The sequence below is a fragment of the Salminus brasiliensis genome, chromosome 10 (genome assembly GCF_030463535.1).
Source record: "Salminus brasiliensis chromosome 10, fSalBra1.hap2, whole genome shotgun sequence".
Lineage (NCBI taxonomy): Eukaryota > Metazoa > Chordata > Actinopteri > Characiformes > Bryconidae > Salminus > Salminus brasiliensis.
In genome coordinates, this window is record NC_132887.1 from 9,916,860 (window position 1) to 9,929,508 (window position 12,649).

The window sequence follows — 12,649 nt, forward strand, 5'->3', positions numbered from 1 at the left end:
TCCTTAAAACCTTGCAACTTTGGGAATTTCCCCACTGCGGGACTAATAAAGGACTAGCTTATCTTAACTCCATTTTCTTAAATGCATTTAAGAGTTCATGGTGAATGCACTGATAGTGTCCAACTCTGAACCATCAAATAATTGCCCAAAAATTCTCATTTCAGGAGAAGGGTCAAAGGGCCTAAGTGGTCCAGCGGACTAAGACGCTGTCACTATGATCAAAGTATCATTGGTTCAAAATTTGTCTGATTTTTTTTTTTATTTGTAATTGAATTAGTCATTTAAATGTATTATTATTATTATTATTATTATTATTATTATTATTTGGGATAAATAATTGTTTATCACATTGACGCAAAACTATTTATTAAATATAATGCACTTTTTTAAAAGGGTTAATCTGCCCATATTATTCAAAAACTGATTTTTGTGAAAACAATTGTAATCCATATTTGGAAACTAAGCTGCAGAAGTGGCCTGTTTAAAATTCTTTAATCTGCCTATTCAGCCATGTGCGGTGTAGCTCCGCCCATTCAGTTTGCTGAGCTATAAAGAGTGTTTCAGCCTTGACTGCTTACAGAACGAGCCACAGTACAGGGCCGCCATTCCCAACAGAGCTCAGTTGCATATCAGTCTTAGAGGTGTGTTAACAGAACATCTGATTCTGAGGGATAAAGGGAGGTTGGGAAATGATCATGCAAACATGAGTTTCTAAAATTTGTGGTGCTTAAAAAACTTTTGACCAAAAGTGGACCACAGGGAAGTCGATACATATGGGTATGATATGGGATATGGGTTTAGAACATTGATAACTATAGCACAGATAGACATGTCATCGCTGTCATGCAAACCTCCATGTCTGATGTTTTCATGATAAGTGGACCAATAGTATTTTTATAAGGTTTTTTCCCTCTCCTGTAAAGCTGCCACTTTGCCATTTAGGAGAGTTGTTTTTTTTTTGCGTGACAGACACAAAATCTAAAGTATTAAATTAATGGGATTCCAACTTTTCACCATGATCTTGACCATACTTGGCTGACAGTGCTCTCCTAAAAGTAGAGGCAGCATGAAGCTGAGACGAGGCTGTAAAGAAAAGCAGCAGGTGAGCATGAGGTAAATATGTCAGGAAGCTGCTCCAGCCCCTCCCCCCCTTTTCAGCCTTCCACATGGTAGGTCCCACACCCTTTAGCACCCCTACCCTCCTCCTAGGCACGTTCTGGCAGAGCTCCATGCTGATTGGCCTGGGTGTCTCCACAGGGTGCCCTCCTCCTCTGGTGCGCCTGACCTTAACAGACTTAGTTCCTGTCTCCATTCATACTCAACTGGCCTCTCTTAATGACCAGGCAGGGGGCTTTTCTGACCTATGGAACTAGTTTAAGGCTGTTCCCAAGCCGAGAGTGTGACTAGCTGCTCTTTTCTGTTAGGGCTGTAGCCATCCACGACTTTGTAGTTACAGTGTGCCATACCATGCAGTACTAGTCATTATGTGAGATATAAAGGTATATTGTGTGTGTACATAATCATTTAGCATAAAACAGCTGCCTTCTGCTCAAAAATAGTTTCAAATTAAAGGCCTCAAGCTTTCCGAACACTAAAATTTTGGTAATTTCAGGAATCCAACAGTCTTTCTGGTGGTGTAAAGTTATCCGGGACTGAATTCAAAGGCTTCCAAGGCCATCAAATGAGGCAGACAGAATTGTGGCATGTGCGTCGTAGTAGGAGGGTGCTGGGTCATGGTAAGCAAATCTGGTTGGATCCTGTTGAAACTGGTATGGAACAATACGCTACAGAGGGGGGATGTTCACAAAGTAGCCCCATTTAAATGATGCTCTCATTTAAATGACGCTCCCGCGGACGACAACAATAAGACCTAAAGGTTGAGGTTTATTTGTTGTCTTTATGGAAGAAGAGCAGAGTAAAGTGCAGAAGCCACTAATTCGAGAATCTCTGCATGAAGGCATGCTGGACAAGAATGTAAGCCCACTGATGTCAAAGCCCTTCTCTACCAAGAAAAACCGTTGAAGCTGAGGGCTGTAGCAGATGGTCTTTTAGCCATGGCCTATTAAGAGGGTTAAAATCCATGACCTTCTGCTCAATAATCAACTGCAGTCCCAAACAGGGTTGTTAAGATACCAGAACTCTGATACTGACATCAAGTGTAGTATCACATTTTCTTTGCTATGGCGGTCAAACTGTCATTGTGTGAACACCAAGAAACCAGTTTCTGGACACAGATTTTGCCTTGGGCTAAATTTCAGTGGCAATAGTGAATCACAGCTGCACTTTTACCAAGTCAAATATCTTCTGTCTTATTTTAATATAGTTATTTGCAAATTGCAAACACTTACAGTCATATCAGAAATATGATCAACCCTGGTTTGGAAGAAGCTTCATTATATAAGCTCCACTTATTAAATAGGAGCACCACAGACACACTGACATGGTGGTGGCGAGTGTGTTAGTGTGTGGATCGGATACAGCAGTGCTGCTGGAGTTTTTGAACACCTCAGTCTCACTGCTGATTTGAGAACAGTCCACCAATCAGAAATTTCCAGGCAACACAGTCCTGTGGGCAGCATCCTGTAACCACTGTCCATACATATACACTATATGGACAAAAGTATTGGGACACCTACTCATTCATTGTTTCTTATGAATTAAAGAGTATTAAAAAAAAAAGTAGTTTATCCTGATTTGGTTGGAATAACGGTCTCTACTGTCCAGCAACAAGAGCGTTAGTAGGGCGGGGGGGGGGGGGACAACAGGGTCAGAGCGTGCTCGTTGATGCTACCCTATGAGGCCCCATCTTACTACTTACAGGACTTAAAGGATCAGTGTCTTGGTTCAGATACCAGAGGACACCTTCAGACGTCTTGTGGAGTCCGAGTTGTTTTGGTGACACAAGGGCGACCTACACTCAACCAGACGTAGATCTAATGATGTATAGATGTAAGTCACAATGTATGACATTGTAGTGGGTACTTGGAGGCTAAGAGGTTAATGTGTGATCCGAGAAAAGAGCAACTCCCAAAAGAGCAACTCTCTTCCCTCTGTTCTTTCCAGTAATAATATGTGTCTGTCTGTCTGGAGATTGCTAAAGATGTCATGGTTTTGTAAAGTCATGGCCTTCACACTGATTCCTCTGCAGGTGTAGAGAGTTTATATTGTCCACTACCTCAGACCTTTTTTCGTGTGTTTATGTTTGAGATCTGGTCAGCCCAATGACTCCAGTTCTGCTGTCACCATTGTCATGGTGATAGAAAATCTGGCACTCTGCAACTGGGTCAGTCCCGGCTGACACTTAGTGCAACATGGCACACTTTTGCTCAAATGCTCAACAGTCGCAGCAGCACGGAAGGCACAACACTGGCTTTGTCTTCCAGCTTGGGGAATCTGTGCTAATCCAAAGCTCTGTGATGTTGTGACTGTGGAGGTGTCATTATGTCGGGATGTTGTGTCTGTGATGTCGGCTATTTCTCTTACAAAGAAGATGTGTAGTCATGCCACAAAAAACTAGACTTAGAAAAACTTAGACTTAGAAAAATCTATGATCACCTCCTAGCAGATTCCAGCACTTGTCTTACATTAATGTCTTGTATGAACCCTGCAGAAGTTCCTGGAGTATTTCTATAGATGTCTTTCTATGAGAGTTAAAGGAAAAGTCATTTTCAGTGATTTTTTGATAATGCTGATTAATGCTAGAACCCAAAGCACTTAGTTTCTACACTTAAATCAAGTTCAACAGCCAGCCTTGACAAGGATCCTGATTCCAGGCAGGCTGAGGGATAAGCCAAGCCAAGCCAAGCCAAGCCAAGAGCCAGACACAACGGTGGGAAGACAGTAGAAAATAGGTCACCCAGGCACACACAGTGGATGGGCTTTTCTAAAGGCAGCTTACAGCAGCAATGCTGTCCAACCACAGCTTTATTTCAGTGTTAAAATTGTAAGCTCCAGCCTAAACTTAGATTCTAACATTTATATGGTATAAGGAATTATGTTACATCATCCAAATAGTGATTTTTTTTTGTCTAGACTGGCAGTCAAGATTGTAATCTATGACAGAACTGGCTCTGACTGCAAGAATGACTAACCTACAGGAATTAAAACCATGTGATGTTAAGCAACAGAACATGAGCGTTCCTGCTTTTGTATAACCCTTCTTTGTTTTTTTTTATACTGAAAGATAAAGCAAATAATAATTCAAATGTATGTTTTTCTTTTTCTAAAAGGTTTGTTCCATCCACTGGAGGTCAGCAGTGAATATGATGAATATGATGTTCTTGGGTTCATCCAATAAGATTGTGTTATTTGATTTTACTCGATGCGTTTGTGTGTATGCAATGTTGATTAAGAATATGACGCTGCATCATACCTAATTCCTGCAAGCAAGGTCTCAACAGGTCGGAGCAGTGGACATTCCGATAACTTGTTGACAGAATAGTGAGTGTGTCAAAGGGTGGACAATTGACAGGAAGAGGCAGGTCTACCAAATAAGGCGGTGAGTCTGGCTCTGCCTCTGGCCTCTACTGTCCAGACATTGGTTGCAAATTTGACATAATGGCAGACAGTTTTGGGCGAATAGCGAATAGAGTACTATGGTGACCTTATTGACTTGTGTTTAGTAATGTCTAAAGCTTAGAGGTATCTTTGAACTATTAGTCTATTCTAACTAGCTGAGGTTTTTCTTGGGTAAATAGCAAAGCACTTTTGTAAGTCGCTCTGGATAAGAGCGTCTGCTAAATGCCGTAAATGTAAATGTCATGGCTTCATTTCTGTAGAACGGAGGGAAATGGAACTACGGCGCCCATGTTTACTACAGTGATTTCTTGTGCCAGCTTTGCTAGAAATCAAATGTGTTGTACTAGTTTTGCTAGTAGTTGAATGTGTTGTGCTAGCAGTGGTAGCTAACTAGTAATCATGTTAGTAATTATACTAGTAGCCAAATCAGTACACTCAATGTGCAAATATGCAACGTCTCTCTAAAGCAAAGCCACCACAGGTCTAGTGCCTCTGCTGGCTGGTTGCAGTGTGATGTGTACCTAGGCCCATCCTCATATGTTTCAGTGACAAAACAGCCCATGATCCATCTCATTGTTGTCCCCTAAACTGTCTTTCCATCTACAGCTTCTACATATAACGGAATAAGTCAAGCCTTTTTCTGTAACATCGTAAAAAGGTGGGGTTGCACCCAATAATTAAATGACTGACAACTAGGACCTGCATCATGCCCTTTCTGTTCATGACATGGAGTTGCTGAATTGTAGGGGAACTTTCATAACCTGTAACTTTTACTGTTGAAACATTCCACTTACCGGACAAACTGGGTATCCAGAGGAAAGTCTGCTCTGGTCTGTGACAAGCTTGGTCCTTTCTTCTACCCTTCTCTGCTTCTGGTCTCTACTGCGCAGGCTCTGGTTGCAAATTTGGCAACATGGCGGACAGTTTTGGTTTCATTTCTATAGAACGTAAGGGAACATAACCACGGCATCCATGTTTTCTGCAGTCATTGTTTGTGCTAGTTTTGCTAGTAATCGAATGCTGTGCTAGTTTCACTAACCAGTAATTGAATGCATTTTGCTAGTTTGGCCAACTAGTTATTGAATATGTTGTGCTAATTTGGCTACTAGGAATTAATCACGGTTTTCCAAATTACGTCATTTGTCATCATGTGTTGTGCCAATTTGCCTAACTAGTACATGAATGTGTTATGCTAGTCTCACTGACTAGTAATCAAATGCTAGACAATACAAGACAACGCAACCATTTTCACTATTAGCGATGGACACAGATGGAATTTTGCCTCCGCTTTTAACCCATCTGTGCAGTGAACACACACACACACATACACACCAGTGATCAAGCACACACAGTGACAGTGAACACACATGCCCGGAGGGGTGGGCAGCCATTGCTGCGGATCCCGGGGAGCAGAGAGGGTAAAGGAATTTACTTAAGTGGCACTGCCTGGCTATTAAACCCACAACCCTGTCAGCCCAGTGCTAGTTTGGAGAACTAGTTATTGAATATGTTGTGCTAATTTGGCTACTAGCAATTAAATGTTTTCTTTCTAATGTAGGTAATTAGTAATTGTGCCTTGTGCTACTTTGGCTTTTGTAATTTGTTGTACTTATTTGTCTAACTAGTAATCAAATGTGTTTGTATATTTGTAACTTTGTTCTTCAATTGCTAGTTGCCTGAAAGTTTCACTGTGTAAATCCAGTCTTAGATAACAGTGGCATTGTGATTAGCAACTGGTGGTCAGGGGAGTGAAACAGGTATGTCTCAGTAGTGATCCAGTAGTGAAAACCTTTGCTGTAACCAGATATGAGTACGATACTCTATTAACCAGGCGGTGTAATCAGAACTTGTATAATTTATGTTAATCATAAATCATTTTGCATATTAAATTAAGGTTTATAATCCTTGCAACTGTATATTATATAATTATAATTATAATCATAGAATGAAGACCGCAAATAGGACTCCATATCTGTCTCACTGCTCTTTATGCAACCTCATCACACAGGGGATCGGGCTGATATCTAGCTCAGTGGGTTGGCCATAGAAAAGGAGTGAGGAGTCTTGGCGGGCTTTCAGTGGGCCACAGTGAGCCCAGCGCTGAGACAAAAGGGGGCTGCTTTTACAGGGTAATCCCCCTCTGACACTCACTTCAGTGAGCACGGCCGTGAAACAGACCCTCAAGCGTCACTGTCTGGCCTGCAAGTGTGTAAGGTCCTGCACAGGGATTTAAGAGTGCGGACAGGTTTCTCTGAATTCCAGAGAGAGCTGTGGCTGGGGAGATGATGAGTTCTAGGAAAGGGGTTAGTGTGCCCCCTCTGTGGTCAATGAGGTCAACGGTGTCATGCCACACAGGAAAAGTAAGAGCGCCAGTGCCTGTCGCTGCAGTTGCAGACACCTTTAATCTCTGCACAACACAGAATGATGATACACCTCTGATATTTAACGTGGAATGCATTTATTGCGTATTTTGAGTAGTTATTTAATGTATAATTAGTTAAGTAGTCCTTATGACTATGATTCAGGTAAAAATGCTCATTTACAACCCTGTTATTGTTGCCTCAGAATGTAACATACTGTTTTCTTGTATACAGAGGTCTAATGCCATAAAAATGATGCAATGGTTGATGGTTTTGGAGATACTTTGTACGTACTTTGAATAGCCTAACCTAACCTTGCAAAGCTGAGAACTGTAACAAGAACAAAAATAAAAACATAATTTTTGTAATCATCACTAGTCTTACTAGATAGTGTTGCTGTCTAATTGCGACGATGTGCAGTCAAATAGCTGAAGAGATTTTAGCCAATTGGCCTCACACTGGATATCAGCATAGGCCCTTGCTACAGTTGCCTAGTGCAAGCTTTTTAGTAGCTATAAAAGCTTCAGCATACTGAAAACTAGCATCAATCCTTGCTTCACACATAGTGGTAGCTTTTAGCCAATACAAAAGCTCTGGATAACAGCAACAGTCCTTGCTATGGTCAACAGGCATTAGCGTTTAGCTGCTACATAGGCTCCAGAGTGCTGGATAACAACATCGGCCCTTGCTTCAGTTGCCTAGTGTTAACCTTTAGTTGCTCCAGTGCTCTGCCTATTGTTAGCTTTCAGCCCTTTAAATATTTGTTGAGTTTAGCCTCTAGCTCGCTAGTGGGTTGGGTGTATATACATTTTAGGGGCGGAAACCAAATGTGTGAAGACTGTTAGGTAACAGTTTTGGGAATTTGGGAATCGGCCTGTTTTACAGGTCTGTTTTACTTGGCTTTTGCTTTTAAAAGAGGACTGAGACGGTTTGAGCTGCATGGTCTGTCACATCCATGTACCAAACTCTCATTATTCAACTTTACCAAGGTAAACAACAGTTTAACGAACTTCAAACATGATCATTTTCTGACTTTTTTACATGTTAGTTCAATGTGATGCAACATATTTTTTGGTCTTTCTTGAATTCGGATTTATTCAACCTTGCAGTCATACCGTTTAAGAGTCTCTGTAAATTGTACACAGAGGGTGATGTCTGAAAAGTGTGCAATAAGATTGAATATTGAATCAACTTCAACTTTTTTATAAAATCTTGTCATTTCCAAACTTTTATTTACAATTGAATTTGGCTTTTCTGTTGTTTTTGTGAAAAAAAATGGTGGTCTTGTGTAACCAAAAGACTGAACTGAATGTGATAAATGAAGTGAGGTTAGGTTAAAAGGTAAACAATATGGAAAATAAAAGGGAAAATCTTGGTCAGCCCACAAGGCTCCACATCCTCTCTCACCATTGAAACAAACTGTCCCATTATTTTTTACCACAAGTATAAAAATCATATCAGAAGGTGCTATATGAACATTCTGATGAAATACTATCAGTTTCTATAGTCGTACACAGGTGGGGCCTGTGTGTATAGCTGTGCGTGTGAGAGAGATGCCTCAGTGTAGGGGAACCCTCTCTTTGATTTGCCCCCCCCATCTGTCTCTCTTCAGTTATCCCTTTTGATCCCCCTCTTTTTACATTCTCCTTCTGATCTGCCCCCTTTGTCTCTGTCTTTTGCTGCTGGAGAGATAGAGGAGAGAAATGTGCTGACTCGGGCGCTACGGTTGGAGAGAGTGATCTCACTGCCGTGGGTCTTGGCGTCCATCCCGTCTGTCTGCCCTGCAGGAGCTACAGACGGCCCAGGCCAGTGAGCCTGCCCACTTTACAGGTCATAAAAGACACTGAACAAGATCTTACAAGTTCACCGCGCAGCAGAGCTGCCCAAACACTGATCAAATGACCTCACAGAAGAAATGCAGGAACGCTCTTTGTTTCCGCTCAGTTCAGATTTAACAGTGAGATATCCCAGCCACAGAGCTCCGCTCACTGACCCGGCCTGTGGTTAGAGTTTTCCTAATACAGTCACACGCTGATCAGATGGAGAACGCGCCGCCGTCCCACGCCTTTTGTTTCCTAATAAGAGATTTCTGAAGGTTTTTCTGAACCTAAATGATTAAATGTGGTGGAAAACCTTCTGATTAATGCTCCATTCGAGAAGCGATATAATAGCACCAAGTCCTAGAATGAAGTCAAATTTCCCCCTATTTATTTTTACCACAACTATAAAAGTCATAGCACCAGACGTAACGATCCAGTATTGGATTGCTTCTGATTTAATGAACTGCACCAAAGCAAAGCAACTGGAGGTGGCTGTTTATGAAGGGTAGCTGTGAGATGGACAAACCATTTACTGGCATCTCGAGGCGCTTTCCGTCTGTGTGGTTCTATCGCTGTAACCACTCCCTTCCTTAAACAGCAGCTGTAGAGCTGGTATAGGGTAGTATAGTCATGCTGACGGTGTGGGTTGCTTCAGCTGAGCTGAATTTTATGTAAGATTTTTGCTTCTGTGAAAAGCGATGTATTAACTACAGTCAATCACAGTCGATCAACAGTCAATGGGCCATCTGCCCTGGTGAAACTGCAGTAAAAAGAGTAGCATGAATCCTACCATACTCAACAACAATGACAAGCCTTCCTCTTTGAGTAAAGTATTAGAAAACTAAATGCATATCTGATATTAAGATCATTATTTGAAGAGGTTTATTCAAACCATAGTACCGAGACAGCACTGGCCTGTGTTTGTGAAAAGCCCTGCTGTTTAGGTCTTTGGATCTCTTCATATCAGTGCATCTTTCATCACAGCTTATCTACCATCTTGATAAGGCCACTCTGACACAGTTTGTGCCATGATTTAAATCAAACCTAAAACATAGACAGTTTTTAGTTTCAGTGAAATAACTTCTCCACTTATTGTGGGGTCCCACAAGGTTCCATTTTAGGGCCTTTGCTTTTCACTTTGTATGTTAATTCTAGGTATGTTTTAATAAATCAATTCTTATGAATATGCTAAAGATATATTTCTCTGCAAGTGTTTCTAGAGTTAAAATTTAGAAAAGCTTCTTGGTACAAAAATACAGAAAAAAAAATTATACCTTGTTACCATTAATAAATTAGGCCTCTGGGCCTACAAAACCTGGGTGTAGATTTCTTCCTACATCTGTTTGTCACTTAATAGTTTTAAGTTTTAAATGACACATTTTTTATCATTTATCATAGCAGAAAGATTCATAAAATCTTGTCCATTTGTTAAAAGTACAATTTACTGCAATGCTATTTTATCTGGGCGTTCTAAGAAGGAGTGACACTGGTTACCTTTAGCTTTAGGAACTAATTTTTAAGTTTATTTACATGGTTTTAAGGCACTAAATGGCCAAACACCTATATACCATACTGACTGACAGTCTCTTTATATTCCAGCATATATTCTTAGATCTGTAAACACTGGCCATCTGCAAAATCTGCAAAAAAAAAGTGGGGAGGCCTATTTCTGTTAGTATGTGTCTAAACAGTGAAACATTTTTGTGGAGTTAAGCCCAGTTTTCACTTTTTTTTTTTTTGGATTACTTAATTTTATGGTCAGAATCTTTATATATAATATAATATAATATAATATAATATAATATAATATATTTATAGAATGTTATTTTAATAGTATTATAGTTATTACATTAATATTGCTAATTACATTGTTCATTTTGTTATAACATTTAATATAAAATTAGATTATTTATTGTTATGTTCTATTAAATATTTTTTTACATGATGTGAGGTTTATATACGACCTTGCAAATGGACCAGTATATTATTTTACTTGCTTTCCATGAATCGTTTCAACAAGTTTTGCTCAGTAACTGTTTTAGTTGTGAAATCTGAGCTCTTTCCATCATGTGTCTTTCAATAAACCAGAATATTTAAATCTGTCAACGAATGAGCTTGATCCTAGCACACCCCAATACCTCATTACATCTGGAAAAGAGTAGCTAGTGTTCAGAAGAGTTTTGGGTCTGTTGCCAGTTGAGCGTTTCTCAGGTCCTAACATGATAGCTGATGGCTCCTCTGATGAATAGCATAGTTTGTGCTTCCCTCAAGCTACTATGGAATCCGTTTAAGGTATTCCGCCCTCTACACTCCTTACAGGTGTGTCACTTTGTAAGAATGTACTGGTTACAGGAAGAACAAACACTGGGACGGAGTGTGTAGTCAAGATCCAACAACAACAACAATGCATAAACACTGAATCACTCCTCAAACATGCACACAGTCTGGAAGGAATGGACCAAGATGTTCAGCTTTAGTGAGATCTGAAATAGGTGGCAGTTTCCCAAACTTGGATTCAGCCTAAACTAGAAATAAGTAGTATTTTTAACAGAGAAACACTGTTGTGTTACAAACAGGCCAAGACTAAGTGGCACTCATGTCCAAGAAACCAGACGCAATAGGCTGTAATAGGTAAAAAAAAACGACGTCTGTTTTGCCCATGTTTCAAAATCAGACACCAGAACTCTTCGCAAGACACCAAGATTTTGAAAGGGCCGCTTGTGGCATTAGCACATCATACACAAGAGGCTTTCAACATTTCCTCTACACTAATCACTGCTGTAGAAATACTTTCAAATGTTCTAATAATGTAATAATCTCACTAATATTGCCTCTTTAAACAAGAATTCCACCAATTAAGCACATTTCCCATGTATTAGATGTAAACAAAGTCTGGATAATTAACTTCTGGGCTCTGATCTTGTCACAATGGTGCTGATAGAAACGGGGGGTGACAGTGTTTACCGCACATAAAGAGAAGTTTCATTTACTATTACGAAATCAACAGTAAAGCGACTGGTGGAGTAATGGTATGTATATTTTGTAAGGAAGTGTGGGACACTTTTGGCCTGCCGGCGGGAAATAGGCTGTTTAGGATTTAAACTCAGAACCAAAAGAAATGTATTTTAAGACAAATTGGCGCCGTCCAATGAAAACCATGTATCTCCAGAATGGTGAGTTTACATGAGAGGGCAAATATGTTCTGAACTGGGAATAGAAGTTCATGTAAGGAATCGTAGAGCATTTCTGTTGGTCTGTTCGCCCTAAATTATTTACACAATGTACAAATCAGCTACAGGGTTCAGACCATAGAAAAAACTAAAAACGGACAAAGAATCTACTCACACACACACACACACACACACACACACACACACACACACACACATATATATATATATATATATATATATATATATATATTGTAAAGGAACCGCACATCCAAAGTGTTTAATGCCTCTGAAAGCTACCTCAAGTTGTTACACAGAGCATCCATTTGGAAAAAATATATAATATGTATTAAAATATATTTATCATAAATATTTATCATATATATATATATATATATATATATATATATATATATATATATATATATGTATATTTATGATAAATATATTTTTTTCATATTTTTCTAAATATATATTATAGTTTCTGTATGCCTTAAACCTCCCAATAAAACCTTCCCCCAGAAAAACATTGTTTTATCAGTTTAATACTTTAGTCCTTTTATCAAGACTCCTAATAAACATGCCTTTGACTTATGGCCATGACTTTATAGTAAATTATACATATTCTTTTTTGATATATATAATGTTTATATATATATAAAGTGTGTCTGCATGCTTTGATTATTTGATTGAAGTTGATGGGTCTGAACTACTGCTCTCTCTCTCTCTCTCTCTCTCTCTCTCTCTCTCTCTCTCTCTCTCTCTCTCTCTCTCTCTTCCT